Raw genomic sequence first — 18,678 nt, forward strand, 5'->3', positions numbered from 1 at the left:
TAAGTTAAAAGTAATTAAGTTATTTATGTCAGTGTGAAATGGTCTCTGGCCTTTAATAAAGGGTTTAAAAGTAAAATGGGACCATTCCATTGCTTAGTGATCTAAAAATCCACTATATTTTCAAAAATCCTTAGGATTTCATAACGAAACTCATATCTTTGTTATCGTTCTAAATGACCACATAACAACGCAATTATTAATTTTTTAATATAATTGTTATCAAATGATATTGTTTTACTAAAATGTATTGCCTTTTGACCATATTTACATATTTAAAAATGTTTTTTTTACGATAGTGCCATAATACGTATGCATCATAGGCATGTTCCTATAGTGGTGTTAGTTATAAAATCAATAAAAATATGACATTTTAGATTTTTTTCCACCGATATTTTTGACATGTCGTACTGCTTTCTTTAAAATAAGCAACAGAAATGAGTTTTGTGTAAGTAAGTTACCAAACAATGGCCAAAATTCGCTTATCTGGCTGAGTGAAAAATCGACCAAATCAAATCAAGCTTTATCTTCCGGGTGTGGGTTGACGACAGGTACTACAGTACAGTACATACATTACTTCAGTCAATATTTTCATCAACCAAATTCATACATTTTTTACGATCAAATTATGTAAGAAATCGAAATTATGGCAGTAATCCTTGCTATTTATTCGAAAACAGCTTCAAAATTAAATTCCATTGATATTATACACTGTTTTGAGGCTTCTTTGTTTACCACCACTATAGGAACACAATACGACGACTATAGGAACCATACCACCATTATAGGTACAACGAAACAGTCACAAAAATATGTATTTTTTCGTAAATTTGATGTGTTTCATGTTCAAAATGGTTATAATTGCGAAGATAAAACATATTCCAATTGCCATGTGCTAAGACATTAATAAATTTCCCTTCCTGACACATAAAATCCATTAAAACACATCTGTACCACTACAAATTGCACCACTATTGGTACATTTACCCCCATGATCTTTATAGTAAGTTTTATAGATGAAGGGAATTATGTTTTTTAATGATTTTTAAAACCACCTCCCCTTTAACTTCACGCACGGCTCGGTGTGACCATAATAAATTGAAATTATGTACAGGTCAAACACGTGAAAGATCATGTTTCACGATGATCAGCTCATGTGTAATTTTAACAAATGCCTTTAAATAAAGCGTTGATAAATGAATTAACAAACATTTACGACAGTAAATTGGGTATTGTTTTCCAAGTTTGGGGCCCTTTCCGTTTGAAATTCGTAGGCTGAAATTTCAGCCTGTCAGCTGTTTGCATTGTATAGCAGTTTTCGAGCAGCTATCTAATTGAGTATAACATACAGGTGGGCTTATCCCAAGGTATATGAATTTAGAAGGCTGATTTTTATCACTTCTGCTTCTGAATGAAGATTGTAAAAGTATTTTGAGTATTCGTCAAGCCTCCAGAAAGCTTGTTTGAGAAAAAAAATTCACTCGTTCTGTCAAAAAGTGATGTTCAAAATTAGTTATGAAAAAATGCTATGAGACCACCTGGACTACATACACTTTGATTCCAGATTCCACCACCTGATCTCTTTAATGCACCTTGGGATAAATGTAAACAACACAGTGTTTTCGAGCAGGTACTCGAATCTAATTCTAGCTTTTAGGCTAAAATTTTCTAGACTGAAAATCGCAGGCTAGTTTTTTGTGTGGTTTTGTATGGATTGTTTACATGATTTCAGCCTCCAACTGTCAAACTCCATACAAAAAACTTACTAGAATCGTGAAGGCTCCCTTTAATAGTCTTTTTACAAACCACCTCTTTAAAGGCGACGGAAGAATGAAAAAATCGATCATTCTATTCTCACCAACCTCGATTGATTTATTGGACATTGGCATGGTTTCGCTGGCATCAAATTAGCATCTCCACCGACAGTCAAGGCAAATAGAACAGAACAACTACTACACTCGAAACTCGAGCCCCTGTGAACCTTGTTTATCATTGACGGGTGCGAAATAATGGGGAAATAAAAACGCAAACGCCAGCTAGCCCTTTGCCGGATGCTCGCGGCTATACGGCTATAGAATCCCGCTGCTCCAACTGCACGGAAAGTTAAAAGTCATTCCAATCCAATTCCAACTCGAAACTCGAAAGTTTCCACCCTGGCCGAGCGAGTCCCACGGGACTCATCCATAAGCCGAGGAGGGGGAGCAGTCAAGCAGATGGAACGGTGCTGAAGCTGCGATGAAGCTTAACCCGCCAGCGCTGCTCCGTCTTGTAGGTTCCGTTTGAACCAGGATCGGGCGAAGGAAAACATAATTGTTCATGATTCGTTGCATCGATGGGAGCTATAGTCCCGGGCTATAGTTCCGGAATGGTTTCGCCTTGATTCTTTTTTTTTGCTTTTGTTTTCTCGCCATCTCTCAGAATGTCTCGCCATAAATCACGGTACACAGTTCATGAATTCCGTTCGCTTTGGAAGGAGGGGAGAGAGGGTAGTGAGTAGGATATATTTGCTCAAAGGAGGGGGCCTTTCGTTCGGCCGTGTTTGCAGCTACTCAACTAGCAATAATATTCTTTACGGTAAATTTTACGAACACATTCAACACATTCCGCCAGCAAGTAGTCTGTGGAACTCATTCCCACAGATCTTTTATCGCACGGGCCAGCTTACTGGGGAGTTTCTGGATAGGGTACTTACCCTACCCTAGCTAGTAGCTCCGTTCCGGTAAGGTGCCATTCAGCATCAGCAAACGCGTGATGTGTTCTCAGTAAACGGTTATGGCCAGTGTCGTTTTTCTTGCGAGCCGCTTCATCCTGCACGTACGTACGTGCAATCGCAAATGGTGGCCAACATTACTGTGCACAGCTAGACGAGACTAGACAAAATGGAACGAATCGACGAATGGAACGTCCCACTCGACCGAACCAGAGAAAACTATTCGCACAGCGGGTACCGTCCCGAAAGCGATGGAAGATTTCAACCCGCAAGTCAATATTAGCCATAAATTAGTGCTAAGAAGATAATTTATCGCATTTCGAGCGCTGTCCGTTTCGTCCAGCTGGCATCATCGAAAAACCTTCAACGGTCGGTCGTTTGCTCTGCTCTGGTCGGTTGGCTGGTTGGTTGGTTGTCGTCATCGTTCGTTTGTCGAACGGCCGTTAGCGTTCTTCGGTGAGATATACGCACCAGGAACGCGTGCGTGTCGAACGGGTGTGAAATATGGAGCAGTAGGCTCACAAATGGGTCGCTAGCAATAGTATGTGCATGTGTAAGGGGAGGGAAACATGTTGGCACCATGTAAATCTCGCCATTATGGAGATGCGTGCAGCGATTTGTTTTGAACGCAGCGATCGTTGCAGGTGTGTACATTTGTTGAAGAAATATGTAGTATTTTTTTGAAATATGATAGCACGGTCCCGTGGTACAGCCGTCAATCCGAGCGACTCAATAACATGTCCGTCATGGGTTCAAGCCAAGAAAGGACCGTCCTCCCGTAGCAAGAGTTGATTAGGCGACTGCGTGGTAATGAATTAAGTCTCGAAAGCCTGAGTAATAGCCGGCACATCTGTGTTGGACGCTACGCCAATTAGAAGAACATGTAGTCTTTTTATGATACAATTTGATACCAACTCACAACACCGAGCAGATTTATAAAAAAACGCTTATATCTAGGGAAAATGTGCCTCTATACATTACAGCTTTCCATCAAACTTTTCTCTATTTCATATCATACAGCAAAACTTAAATATGCATCAATTATTTTTTTGATTCTCTATCCCTCTCTCTCTCTCTCTCTCTCTCTCTCTCTCTCTCTCTCTCTATCTCTCTCTCTCGCCCTCTCTCTCTCTTTGTTTCTCTCTCTCTCTCTCTCTCTTTCTCTCTCTACCCTTGTACCCTTGCTGGTTTGTTACAAAGGAGAAAAATAATTTGTCCCTAACCTAGCAAAAACTAATTAAAAACTCTTATTAAACCCTTTGATGTAATTGGTAAACGATAAAAAAAATGCTAGGGAAGGTAGTAATATACCACTTTATTTGTTTGTCTTTTTTCCTATCAGCAACAAGTGTTTCCTAGAACAAAACTGTCCAAAGAAACTTTATTACCATAGGTTTAGTACACGCTTACAAGTTCGTAGAAGGTGAATCTGAGAAGAAAATATCAGTATATACGCTTTCATTGAATATTATGCCTCCCCGTATATTATCCAACAATTAAAAACAGATTTTAAATCGTTTGCCTCGTTTGGTTTCCCCACGAAACCCCAAGTACGAGCAGTAGAACGTGCAGCTTTTACTACATAGCCAACCATCATTCAAAATCATTCAGCATCACCTAATACGCCGCACCCATTTGCCAGCCGTCGTGCTGGTGAGCCGGCCTGCTACGTCAATTACGCCCGGGTACGATGGAGACGCCCGGTACTTGTTGATGTAGGCACCGGTGGTGGCTCCGATTTTATTCACTCCCATTAGCCCACGCACCAGCTCGGTTTGGGTAATCAGGCAGAAAGATTAACCAAACATGGCTAATTTTGTGTTTTATAATTTTCCAACACACACACACACATACATACACATCCTCTCGCTCTCTCTTGCTATCTCCCTCACAGCTCAACGGGCTCAATCGCACCGTTGTGGCGTTTCGTTAGTGCCCTTTTCTACGCCCAAAGGCAATGGTAAGCGTTCGCCTTACTGGAACGAGGTATAGTCATGTTGCTTCGACACAAGCGACCGAAGGAGCAGTGCACAATGGCGACCTAATCAAGGGATCGAAGAGTTTTAATTAGCAATAAATACACATCCGCTGTCGATGGTGTTGCTGCTGCTGCTGCTGCTCCTGGGACTCTCCCCGTCTGTTGGGTGTGGCTGTGTATAGTTGGAGTCGATGAAAGGGGCAGCTGCCACTTGAAGCAAGTGTATTGCGATTAAATCAAGCACATCACCTAAGCTTTGCCAGTGTCCCGAGAGTGGGGCAGTAAATCCGGATGAGCGTGGACCCGGGCAAACGAGTGACGAAAGCGCACCGGAAGGTGGCACACACACACACACGTTTTTCTCGTTAAGCTGGCACAGTGTTGTTTTAATGTGCAAAGCCAGATTTCTTCGGAAACCGATCGTGATTGTAATTGGATTGTGAGCAACCAATTTCGCAAACTTGGGGCTTCCCGTTTTGCACAGTGTTTAAAATCGTCGTGTGTTTGCGGGTATTTTGTACTTGGCTTATGAAGTGGAACCTCAACACAATACTCGAGCCGGAACTAGCACGATCCGGTGCCGATCGGTGCTTTCTCCCGTGCCCGTTATCGAGATCGTTCGACACCCGGTCACCGTACCCGGGCGGACTGAGCAGCGGAAGCAGGCTAGTTAGCTAACGGTATGATTTATAGCAAGCATGTTAGCGCTTTGTGTACTTGTGTGTTTGTGTGTGTCTGTGGGTAAACAAAAGTGCTGATTTGTGCACGACGAGTGGGGCAAAAGGAGCTAGCGGAAATCGGACACTACCCACCGACATGAAGCCCCTGGCAATGGGTGGCAGGCGTCACAAAGACGGAACTGGATGCTTGAATGCCGGATGTGTTCTCTTGACCGAGCTGTGTTGTGCTATCGATAACAGATCAGGGTGAAGATTAATTTAGAGGAAAGGAAAGCAAATCAATATATCGACACATTCAGCGCTGATGAGTGTCCACCCTGGAATCGAGCGATTGAACTGGTTGATGGAGGGCAGTGAACGAAGCAGTAGACATCAATAATCGACAAAAAAACAATGTACGAAGATGGAACAGAGTGGAGTTCAAGGCTTTTTACACTCTTTCTTTCAGCGTGTGGCAAATTTTTCATGATTTTGCGTGAAAATGTGAAACTCGACCCAAACAGGGTGCACGAATACTTACGATTGATTTCGGTTCGCACGCATACGCATACCCACATTACCGATTGTGACTGTTTGACCCGTCACAGTAAAATGGCTTTACCACCACCCCACACCGCTAACCGAGCGCTGAGTACGCTGAGATCAAGTTTCACCTCTTCCTCCACACGCAGAGATAGCTTCAATCTGTGAGGTCATTTATACGATTCCTCCTCCTCCCCATTCTACCCTACCACCTACCATCATTACCACCATCTGCGTACAGGGCGTAAACAGCTTCGACAGCGAATTCCGGACAGCTTCCACACTTTCCACGACCGCTTTGCATGCAAAACGCCATTACCCTTCCGATTCGAAAATCGTGTCAAAAAACTGGGACGACCTTTTTGCCTTCCTCTATACCCGCTTGCCTCATCCCGATCGCTCCCAGGCTGCCATCGACTGGTGCAGTTTGTCGCCCATTTACTTATGCGACCCCTGGGAACACCCTGAACTCACTGTCAGCCAAAAACAAACGGCTGCGAAAAGTCCGGCTGCCCACACTGACGTTCATTGCGACTGGCTCTTGCTTGGCTCACTGTCACACGGTGTGCGATTATGCTGTTGTGTGTGTGTGTGTGTGTGTCCCGATCCTACCAATAGGCAAGCAAGGCCCAAATCAACGAACGATCTTTTCCTTTTTGCTCCACCGAGCCTCTCGGCATGCCTACCATCGTTTGTTTGCCGATTGCCGCTTACCGTTCTGCGATGACTGTTCTGCCAAACTTTCGTTTTTGTGCCCAACACCAAACAACGAGAAGCTGGATGTAGTTGAGTGTTTGTGCCTTTTTAGGGTTTTTTCCCTTTTTTGTGTGTGTGTATTGCTCGGGATGAAGTGTCCCGCCTGGCTTGCCCCAACATTGCAGTAACCGTTTGTCTAGTGCCATGTGATAACGTACCCTTTCTGTTTTCCATCTTCTCACGCCCGCTTGCTCTGCTTTTGTTCCCACATATCTTATCGTACATTATCGCTCGCTAACTCTCTCCCTGTCTCTCTTTTTATTTCGTTTTTCTTCTCTCTCGCTGTTTGTACTACACAAGAGTGCGGCTGACAGCGGCCCTTTCTCGGCCTCGAAAGAGAAGTTTTAGCCCATGTGCGCCCATCTGTGGAGTCTTTTAATATGACCGTCCTCGCCCCTTGGCTTGTGAGCGAAGAAATCCGTCCACGGAGTGCTCCGTTCTCTCGGTGCTGTTTGCTGTGCTCACCGGAATCAGTGCCACCATCTTCGCGTGTCTTTCGTGCCTCACGATGCTGGTGCGGGCGCTCAGCCACAGTTTTCGCGTGTGTTGTCACGATCATCGTCACCTCACGCCCAAAATATTCGGGCTTTTTTTTTATTCTTCTGTTGCTGCAATAGTTAGCTAGAACGCTCTACGGTCTTGTTCAGGAGCTTTTTTTAGGGTTTTTTTCTCGTACGCAACCTACCATGTGATGAGACGTAGGTATTGAATGATTTCGGTTTCCTTCTGTCAGCATCTTCTCGATTATGGGTAATTCTTTTCAATAACAACATTGTTTGAACCAAAAGAAGCGTAGAAACAAAATGTCAATGGGAGCGTTGAAGACATTGAAGCAAACCTTAGGTATTTAAAACTTTAGATAATTTTGTAAAATTGATTTATAACTTATCTTCTTTGGCTATAGCAACATGTTCCCTGAAAGCTAGCTCTCATTTATCTATTATGTAGTATTTATTAAACAAACATCTTAACAAACTTTCAAACATGAAAAAACTGTAAACATAAGAAATTTATAGACCTCTACCCCACCTCTTCAAATAATCATTTTTGATTCATTTTTATAAAAAAACCGAAAAACTATCTTTTGTATCGCAAATTCTGCAAGAAATCACCAACAAAACCCCCAACAGGAACGTCTCGCCCAGCGCCAATTCGACCCGTCTGGCATATTGTCTGACGCCCCAGCTGCCGAATGTTTCCCGGAGTGCTCGCCCTTTGTGGTTATTATTGCAGTGTGCATTCGAAAGCACAAACGTCAGCGGGACCGTTTGCCGTTGCTTATACCCCTTAACGCGCGACCTCGGCAAACCGGGTAGCTGTTTTCGCTGGCTGCCTTTTCGTAAAACAACTGTTCCCACGGTAGTAAAAATCTCTCCCCCTCCCCCCTTCCCTCAACAGTCCCCCTACCACCATCCATTGCAGTGAGCCATAGTGAGCCAACAACGGTGAGCCGTACGAAAATGAGCACAAGTGAGCGCAACCGTCACGACTGTGTTGACGTACGTGCGAGCCCTTTACGGTCGTTTGGCCTGCCCAAATACTATAAAAATTATAAAGAATGAAAGAAAGGAATTTATACTCCCGCAACCCGGAGTACGACCGGATCAACCGGGACCATGATGATGACGATGATGATGATGATGATGTGGCGTGAATCGTGCGGACGGTTCGGAGCTTCCTGAATGTCCGATCTCGAACTCCCTGTAAGCTGACACTTGGGGCACTCCCTTTTTGTGTGTGTATGTGAGCGGAGAGAGAGAGAGAGAGGACAAAAACAGTGGAAAATAGGAGACGATGTCTTGCGTCGAGCGCATCATGCCCGTCGGGCCACGTGAGAAGGTGTGTCATTTGTGAGCTGAACAGTGAAGAACAGGGCGAACCCGTCAGCAAAAACAGCAGTTAAGGACTCGCTCAACGCGAAAGCCAAAACCTTAGGGTTGGTGTTGGTGTATGTGTGTATGCATGTGTGAAAACTCATGAGATAAACTTTTCCGAAGCGAAAGCTTCACCATTCACCACCGTGGAACGGGACAGCACGGTCGCTCTCATGCGCTCTTTCGCTCGTTCTCCCGCTCTCGTCTCATCTTAGCCGCATCTCCGTGTTTTTGTGCAAGCGCACGAGAGCACGCGAGAGGCTGCCGCGAGCACAGCGATAGAGATGGAGAGATGGTGCCAGCATCCCGAACGGTTGGCGAAAGCCGTACCAACCCGTCCCAGGCCCAGGCACTAGACCGCGCGAAGGTGCGAGAGCGAGCGAGGACGCACACGGGGCCCGAACGCATCCAACATCGGGGCTGGCCGCGCGTGGTTTCGGGGCCCGTACGGGTGCCGTCGCTCGCTGCGCGTCGAACCGCTGCAGACCTGCGCAGTTGCGCAGCCACTGATCTTTTCTCAGCCATCTCCAGTTGCCTTTGAGCCCGCGGATTGATGAAATCGCCTCGACCGTTTGTTACCGATTGCGATTTGTTGTCAATATTAGATAATTTTTGTTAACCCCAAAACGCACACCATTCTGCAACGCTGCACCGCACGACAGGACAGGAGCGCCCGGGGCGCGACCGACACAACAGCAAACCGAAGCCAGAAACCCAGGAAAGAACAGAGAGTGAGAAGAGATTATCACACACAAAAAAAGCGCACGAAAACAGGCTTCACACACAAAACGCGAAACGCTGGCTGGCTAGTTGCGGAACGGTAGTGTGACGTTTTGGTCCAGTCGCGGTCCTGGTGCTGGTTTTGGGCTGCATTCGAGTGAAAAGCAAAACAGAGGGCCCTCCTGGTGAACCTGACTGGGTGCCACGGTAGTGCTCGTTGCTCGGTCGTTTCGGGTTGCTGCGTGTGGCCACGCGACTCGTCAGCGGGAAAAGAGTAGACGAGGCTGCCCGTAACGGAAAACGCCCTCGACAACCGAAAACCCGTGCAAGCGCGTTGCAAGCGAAACAGCGATCCCTTCCTCGCAGGTTCCACCCAGCAGCACGGCCAACTCGGGCACGGTCCACGCGGGAGGTATCTGTCGTGGTCCAGCGACCGAGCTGTTTTTTCCCCTCTGACCCGTGCAAGGAACACGCCAGGCGTTCCCGGTTTGACGCAAGTGGGATGTTCAGCGATTGATAGCGTAAAGTAAGCAGTGCCAGCAGCAGCAGCAGCAGTAGGAGCAGCAGCAGTAGCAGTTAGTAGTAACCACAAACAACCAATGCACAAGTAGAGCGTTTGCTTGCACCGTAGCATCTGGTAGCAGACACGCGTAAGCAGCAACAGCAGCAGCATCCTCGTGTAGCAGCACCGTGGAACATTCCTTGGTAAGATAATCCCAACAGCAACTGTCCGCAGTTTGTGTCGTACAGCTTAGCGGACCATGTAATCCGCCGCTCGCCGAAGCCCAGAGGTCACGCACGGCAGCCAGGACCCTGCTTAGCTTCTTAGCAGCTTCCTCCTTCTCCTCCCTCTTGCACGTGAGTCGCAGGGCGAAACCGTCATTGTCATTGTATCAGCAGCATCATCAAAGTATCATCAACGTCCTCCGTTGTCACCGTGCCCAGAACAGCAACAACAGAGAGCCCGTTGCTCGAATGCGATGCGCCTACCGAGAGCAGCAGAGTGAGCGGGAAAGAGAAAGCAAGAGAGCCTTGTTTGTGTGTGTGTGTGAGTATGTGTGTGTGCTAACGTGAGTAGGTTAGGCCATGGGGGCAGCTGCGGAGAGTGAGTGAGTATGGTGCGGATTTTGGGAAGTTTGTGAGACCGAAAAACGCCTAACATTTTCCGCTGGGAAAATTCCACTGCTGTACCAAGGAGCAAGTACAGCAACGAACCAACAAAAAAAAGGGCGATATTACACAGCAAGCTCCACCCGTGTGCGGGATGTGGCAAGCTCGACCGTGTGGGCTGAAGCACTGCTCCCAGGGATCAGGATTTACGGTATAAAATAGCTTTTTTTTTGTTGTAAAAGTAGAAGACCTTACCTTACCTGCAAAGGACAGTGGAATAAGCGAAAGAAAAACATGTGCAAATGCACCACCGATAGGAATTTGGTAGATGTTAGAAGAAACCCTGAAATTGGCTTACTGTTTCCGACCGTGCTTAGCTAAAGTTATGGACTTTTTCAAACAAAATTATGATGCTACAAGAAGCAATCACACGAAGCATCACTTTATCGCACGTCCAAAGGACTCTCTGTATGTTCGTGTTTGTGTGTGTGTGTGCGTATTTATACGGAAAGGTTAAAACACATCAGTTCTCCATTTTCCGAACCAAAAGCAGTAGGCATTGTCAGGCGTGTGTACATCTCGTGTGTGTTTTTTTTTTCTGACACTTTCAGAGAGCTGATATGGACTACTGTATGGGGTTGCACGTGTACGGTAAATGTGACAGTCCATGTGTGTGTGTGTGTGTCTGTATGCCCTTTGCCTTTGAGTGTGTAGGACTCTGCTGCTGTGTGTTTGTGTTTGTGGTCGTGCAAAGAAAAGGATACAACGACAGGGCGTGCTGCTAGTTGCTGCCTCGGTGTGGACGCGCCTCAGTGTCAAATTCGGTGACGTGCCAGCTGCAATCCACGTCATCATTGGGACGCAGCATGATGCTCGAACGGGCGACAAGCTCAGCGTAGTAGCATCGGGTTAGCCCACGGGGCGGTTAAGACGTACGAAACAGCTCCTTATTAGGACGGCTTCGCCCCAACAGTGTGGGATGAGGTCACAGTCTAGGTCACGGTGTGTGTGTGTGTATCTTTGTGTGTTTACGGGACTTGTAGTTTAGTCATTCGGTTGGTGATGGTGGTGGAACATAAAATCGGACCAAAAAATAATGGTGCGGTATGCGTAAGTGTTGCTGCACTGCCCTTTTTTCTGGTCTGCTCATTCTTCCTTTTTTTTTGTTTGTCTAACACTTTCACGGACCAGGCAAAAGTGGGCCACGACAACAACAGTTGGAAAGCTGTTTTGTGATGCATCTGCGGTGGTTAGGTGGGTGGTGGAGAGGATGCAAGTGAACGGCTCATCAGAAGAAGGTTACACGCTCGGTGCCCCAAACAAAGCGCATTGTTCGGTGAAGGTGCGAACTGTCAAGGGATAGTTTACGATCGAGCTTGAAACGCCTGGGCAGCTCGAGAGGGCAGCTTCGTCATCCCGTAGACTTTGATCTTTGGAAGATACTTTCTAAATGAAAACATCGGCAAGCTAGCACAAATGATGTTTTTTTTACGAATATCAAGTGAGAGCGGTATGAAGAGCCTTTTTTTTAATGGATTTTTGAACGTGTAGTCAATTTGTGTTTATGTCTTTTTAAAGAATGTATTTGTGTGTCAATATTGTATTAAAAAAACGTGCCGTGATTTTTTGAATGCAGTCTGAAGAATGATTAATTGCTAAATAACACATCCCAAAAGGTATAGTAATCGAAAGCCTATGCTGTGGCCCAGGATTGACGTGAAGCGTAAACGAATGATGTTCCTGATTTATTTTCTACTCTGCTCCCGGAGTGTTTTTGTATTATTACGTCGCCTTGAAAAAAAAGGGTTCGAATGGATCAGCTTCGGCTGTCTGCAAAGCGGCCGAGAAAGGATTTTCTGACGCTGAACCCCGAAACACAACACATTCGGGAATATGTGTCCCACCTGTCAACGGTTTTGTTCACGCATTCGACCCCACCACGGTGGTAATGGAATTAATCAATTTCATGTCCACTGCCCGTCCCGTCATCGCCACGGTGGCCCAGTGTGGCAAGGTGTGTAGGTGTGAGCGATGTGAGGCCCATTTCCCAACCTGTTAGCAGCAGTCAGTTGCTGCCATTGCAGCAGTGAAGCTAGGCATGAGACTGAGCTTAGCTTAGATGTCGGCCACGTCAGGTTTGTTTATTGTTAGAGGTGCAACGTTGACTTTGCCCTTTGATCTTGTGAGTTGAGTTGTAATTTATGCGTCTGTTTCAAATGGAGAGATTTCCCTAGTAGCTGGCTGGCAGTTGTGTATGGTGTTTGTGTGGATCTAAGTGACAGTCCTGACAGCTGTTGTTTGGTTTGGTTGATGATTTGCACGGCCAGGTTAAGAGATTAGACTCGGCTTGAGGATGCACAATAAGGGCGGAAATGTATCCAACGAAACATCAATTGGTAAAGGGTTTCCCGAAAGATTCTTTTCCATATCTGTTATTTCAATCATATTTTTTAAGGGGAACCTGAATGTTTAAGGCATAAACTGCACCTTACAATTGCAATAATTGAGGTCTACAAATGAAACATTACAATTTAATTCTATCTTGGATGAACATTACGCACAATATTGACATAAGAAATGTAGCTCATCGCGCGGCTACACGAGGTGAAATATACAGCGAAAAGAACTATTTGACAGGCGAAATATCTGTCAGATAACGCATGACAGCAACCAGCTGATGTAAACAAATAACATGTACAAAATCGCTACTAAATCCAATAAATAACTTCAATATCAAGTCTTTCGTTAATTTTCAGTCAACAACTCAACATCTCTTTAAATTTTGGAATGTTTTGCTTAAGAAGATATTTCTTTTAAGTGAATATCAAAAACGGATGTTGTATCTCCCCCTACCCTTTAGCTGTATCTGTCAGATATTTCACCTGTCAAATAATTCAGTTCGCTGAATATTTCACCTCGTGTAGATGTACGGTCAAGTTACACTTTGAATCACACTGGTTCGCATTGCTTATGCAATTTTCCAGCAAAGTCTGGAAATTAAAATTTAGGATTTTGTAGTAATTATGTTGTTTACTATACGCACTACCATCCCATCCGGCTTGCCAATGATCCACTATTTTGCGTACTATTCAAACTTGACCATAACACATCATTTGAGCATTTTCTACCAATTTACATGCGTCAATTAAAGTTGAAAATAATTTAAAAAGCAGCTCAATTAAACCATCTCGTCACGCCAATCCAATTTCTCATTTACGGGCGAAAGGAACCATGTGTCCCGAAATGGGTCCATCCGTGCTTCGCATCGCTAACGCCTATCGATTGAGCGAAAGCTTATGGGCTACGACACAATCCACTCTTCCCTTTTGCACATTTGTAAGCGACACATTTCGTCAGCAGCCTTGATGAGTTTCAACCTTTCCGCCGTTGTTGCTGCTGCTAACTTCACTAATCAGCTCGCAGCATCCACGGACGGGAAGGTATGGAGGCTGTTCCGGGCAGCCCGGACTCGCCCCAAGTGCATAAAATTCAAACAACTCCAGCGAGCTCGTGCACCCACGCCGGTGCATAATGATGATGATGATGATGGTGGTGGCGACATCGCGTGCTGACGGCTCGCGGCTCGCAATTGCTCTAATCACGTCCGTTGCACTCGGAAACAAATCATCGCAACGGCACAGCCGAACCGATGTGAGAGGGAGGGAGGGAGGGGGGGGTGGAACTGAAACGCGTTACGATTCCGTATGACGCTCAGCCGGTGTTCGCTTTTTCTAGGGAAAATGAGGGGAGCGAAGCGATGATAAATCGCTGTACTTTTGATGATAACCACGTTGTACATCAGCGCGTCATAATGAGGCGAACGAGAGGACGGCAAACGCGGCGCGGATAATGATGGCCTTTTTCGCCATTTGGCCCAACACCCCCCCCCCCTCCCCCCCTACGCAAGTCCGGGACGCACTCGAGAAGAAAAGCGCACCGGAAAGCGGGAACAACCTTAAAGCGGTCCTGGATGGATTACTTCGGCTCGCTTAATGTTTGCAGAAAATTAATAATTAAAAACATTTCGTTTCAAGCACGGAGCAAGACACGGAGGCCCCGACCACGGGTGCGCAAGAACCAAGGGTAAATAAACTTGTTTACGTTGCTGGTGTGTGCTGGTGTTCGTTCGTTTCGTTCCGTTTTGCTGTGCTTTGCTTTCGCTTGCGCTTTGTAAGCAGTGCAGTGGAAGTGGAACAGTAAAAATGCAGAAACGAATAAACTAGACCGACAAACGCTCCCACACACACACACACACACACACCCGGAGCGCACAAAAAGAAACAGAAGTTGGGTGGAGCAGGGCAAGAGAAACTGCAGAGGGGTGGGAAACTTTTTCTTGTTCCAACACTGTCAACACTGTTTTCTTTGGCGGTATCGTTTTAATGGCTCGGTTCGCAAGCGTGGCCCACGTTGGTTGGATATTAAAAGTGTCTCCGGCGCACTAGCAGCACGCCCTGGTAAGTGGGAAGGTTCAATAAAACGATTATTTTTATCGCGGTTCGAGCGCTCGGTCCCCAGTTGTCGTCCAGTTCGTCACGGGGTTTGAGAAATCCGAGGCGTGCCAAGGCTTCGAGGAATGAAATTTCCGGTTGGTTAAGATCGCTTGCTACTGTTTCTCACTCGCAATGGGTTCGCAATGCGATGTGGGGGGGAAGCGTACCCCTGCGCTACCCGTGTTTCTGTTAATTGTACTTTTGCCATAAAATTGCGCAGATTATGATACTTTGGTCGCGGGTAGTAGAACGCAGCGTGAAGCGAGAAAAACTTTGCTCTCGGCTTCCGGGCAAGCATGTCATTTTACTGTAAAACATTACGTGCGGATTCCTTGGTGCGTGTAAAGTTTGGCCAACGTGTAAAGTGTCATTCCGGGCAGCAATTTCACTACGGCTTCCAATTTAAGTTTCAAATTCAATTCCCTCCCACTAGCTGGGGTCGTGTAGGGAGAAGGGGAGAACGCAAAACCCTCTAGTCATTTATATCAAATCATGCCGGTTACAGGGCATCATGTTTTGAGTGTCACTTTTTCTGCTCGTTCGCTTTCGCTCCAGCTGCCACCCTTCACCGGTCAAAGCCGGTTTGATGAGTATCGCTTTCGAACGCTCTCCCGCAGCGTCTCGATACCGTAATATCCCCCTTTCGATGATTGATCGACTTTCGTCAGCGTGCAGCGTTCCCAAAGCCAAAGCGAGGCGTGGAACAGCAGCAACGCAACAAGAGAAGAAGAAAAAATCATCCCCTTCTGTGTGGCTTACGGCGTAGGGAAAACGAACGTCCAAAGGGGCGATTTTGCCATCCACACCCTTGCCCAAGCGTCGCTGCACTGACGAGTGTATAATTTAATTTCACTCATTTTAAGCAGACAAGAGACCGGCAGCTGGAAATCGAGTGGGTGCTCAAGCTCGGGTGCAAAGGTTTACGTCGAAGCAGCGTGATTCGTCTCCAGCCGTCTGTGTGTGCTTTGCTGAGTGAGTTTTATTTTCTTGCTTCGTGCCCGAATGCATCGTTTTATCCAGTGCAGTGTTGTAGGGTTTTGTTGGAGCAGTTCCCACCCCTCATCCCAAATGCCACTCCCAGGGCTCCCTGGGCGCATGGTCTGGAAAATGGAAGAGAGCGATGGGTGTATAGAGAGGTATGATAAAAAAATGGTATGAACAATCGCTTATCTGGCGCCGCGCGATGGCAGTAGCAGCCGCACCCTCGTTTTTTTTTTGCATGTGTTTTACTGCCGAGGGCAAGATCACGATAGCGTGGATATTGATGTGTGGTGAGTGTGGGTTTTGGTTCAGCTGCAGCACTGCAGCACGGTAAAGTAGGGCGCTCGGTTGCAGTCAGTTTTGCAATCAGGGCTGAGTGTGTACGGGCACTAACTAATCGCCCTCATTTAATGCTGAGCCATGTTGAGAGAGGGAAAAATGGAATAGAAGGGAGGAGCGCAAAAGAAAAGACATCAAACAAAATCCGTTGCACAGCTCAGATACTCGGGATAAAAGATTTCATTAAACACGTGGAAGGATGTATGAAGCGATTAGTTTTTTTTTCAGTGCTTGTATTTTATTTGTTTTAACTAATTAACTTTGCTTTATGCTTTTGCATTCACGCTTATCTTTACTTAATATAAATCAGAGCCTTTATATTATCTCTACTATAAATAAAGATAACATCAATTCATGCCTTAAAAGACATATCAAAGGCGTGTTACAGTCGCTGTACAGATTTTATTTCTAAGTAATAAATGTATAACACTATGCATCAATTTATGCCTTTTACGTACCGGCAACAGTTTTAAGCTTTAAATGAAAACAATTTTAATTCACTAGATAATGAACCTGATATATGACGACTAGCTACAAGCTAGCGACCAATATTTTACATTTAAAGAGTATGAAATAAAGTGTTATTTTATTAATTAACGCGAAGAACTCATACAGCAATTTAATTGTACTAAGGAACTACATCAATCTAGGTATTCTTTACACTACAAAAGGCTTTATTTATTTATTTATTACCTTCTTTTTACTGATTATGAGTCTTAAATTGAAGAATGTTGACACATGATTCTTGAATTTAAGCTGAGCTGATAAAACTAAGAAAAACTTAACTAAGACCCAAAAAGTGGACAAATTTTGAACTAATGATCGCTAGACCAAAATAATGTTTTTTAGCGACAAAAATCTTAGAGGCAGAATTTGGCTAATAGCGTCTCAAAATTCATAATACACAACAAACGCTATGTACTACATACTACACCAAGCCTTGCTAAGATATGAAGAGAAAAACATTATTATAAAATATACAACCATAAAAAAAACTCCAGTGTGTCTAAAGAGGGCAACAATGTAATATCTAAAAGCTCATTGAAAAGCTCTTCAACTGTGTTAAAAGTGATTCCAGCACTCACCAAACAAAAAAAGAGCCAACAACCAAATTGTGTTTGGCAGTTGGAAAAGCCAGCAAAATAAGTACATTTCAAAAGTTGGCAGTAATTTACAATTGCTTGAAACTTTTTTTTTCCTTTTTTCCTCGAGCTCACCGAAGTACGACTGGAAAATAAGGCAGGAAGTCTTCCGGCTTTTCCAATGGAAGGAGCTAGAGCGCTGGTCGTCGTCCTGCTGTTCCATCGAACACTTGGACACCGCTACTCGTCCCCTGTCTGCCTGATGGTAGTGCAACGTAACAACGCTCGTGTCTCTTGGTGTAGTCGCCTTAAAATTTCATACAACGGTAGCGATAATCAAGTTTTCCTTATCGTTTTGCCGTAACGCTTGCCTCCTAGCCGCTTCTGGTTTTGTGTTGTTTGTTCGCTTGCTAGCCAGCGCGATTTTGCTTTCATCGGCGCATCAGCATCAGTTGTTGTGTTTGGAAGATTGCGAGTTAGCAGCAAAGGAAGTGGTGATGAAGAGGCTTGCCTCTGTGTGTGTGTGTGTGTGTGTGTGTGTGTGTGTGTGTTTGAATTTAGGTTCGAATTTCCGTTTGTGCATTGCGGGCGTCCTCCCTTTATCCCCTGGTACCCAGCACACCCAGTACCGATCACACCGAGCAGGAATGGTTATTTTGTTTCACTTTGTTATGTTAATAGCACGGATGGGCTGGGAGATGGCAAAAACGTCTCCACGGGGCCTATCACTGTACGTGTATGCATTCATGTTTTCCTTGACAGTGTGTGTGTGTGTGTGTGTGTTTGTGCGTGCGTGTGTGCTGTATGCGATATGTTACCTTCTCTCTTTTTTCCCATCTCTACAACTCTCACGCCCGCAACGCAACTTAAGCGAAGTTGTTTGGTTTTGGTGAAAGTTTTAACCCCCAAATATGGCCGACTGGTGTATTAACGATAAGCTTTCGTCGCCTGTGTTTTCGCCATACCACTATTCAAATCGCGAAAGACAAAGAATAGGGCGAAGGAGAGTGAACAGCAAAAAATAAAGTACCAGCACATCAGTTTCCTTTCCTCGAGGGTGAACAGGGGAGATACCAAAAAACAAAAACAAAAAAACAAAATGCGCGCAGAAAAAGTACAAAAGAACCATTCGAATACAACAAAAGCAGTAAAAAAACACAACAACAGGCTCGTTCCATAAGCCAACCACCACCGCTTGCGATACTTTGTTAAGCTCGCAGCCAGAGCGCTTACTTGAGCGCAGCAAGCCGCGAGCTAGACGTGCGTTTCGCGTGAAAATCCAAACACAAACCGCTCAACCGAAGGAGGGTGGGGCAGCTATTGTTTCGTTCTTAATAAGTGAAAACATAGTGAAAAGCGGAGGGGGGGGCGAGCTTGAAGTGGGAAGAGAAGAAAGAACGACGACAAAAAGCTAAAATCAACATCGGATCTCGCCG

The 18,678-nt window shown here is 45.4% G+C and overlaps 1 protein-coding gene across 1 annotated transcript in view; it reads left to right on the plus strand.

Moving 5' to 3' along the window:
- Positions 1–9,001: 9,001 nt before the first annotated feature.
- The window catches only part of LOC120948180 (acetylcholine receptor subunit alpha-like 1), a 57,196-nt gene continuing 47,519 nt past the window's right edge, over positions 9,002–18,678 (plus strand). Inside the window, exon 1 of the mRNA XM_040364247.2 lies at positions 9,002–9,942. The gene's annotated coding sequence lies outside the window, so the exon portion shown is untranslated. The remainder of the gene's footprint in view (positions 9,943–18,678) is intronic.

Source organism: Anopheles coluzzii, chromosome 2, assembly GCF_943734685.1.
Source record: "Anopheles coluzzii chromosome 2, AcolN3, whole genome shotgun sequence".
In the NCBI taxonomy this organism is placed as follows: Eukaryota; Metazoa; Arthropoda; class Insecta; order Diptera; family Culicidae; genus Anopheles; species Anopheles coluzzii.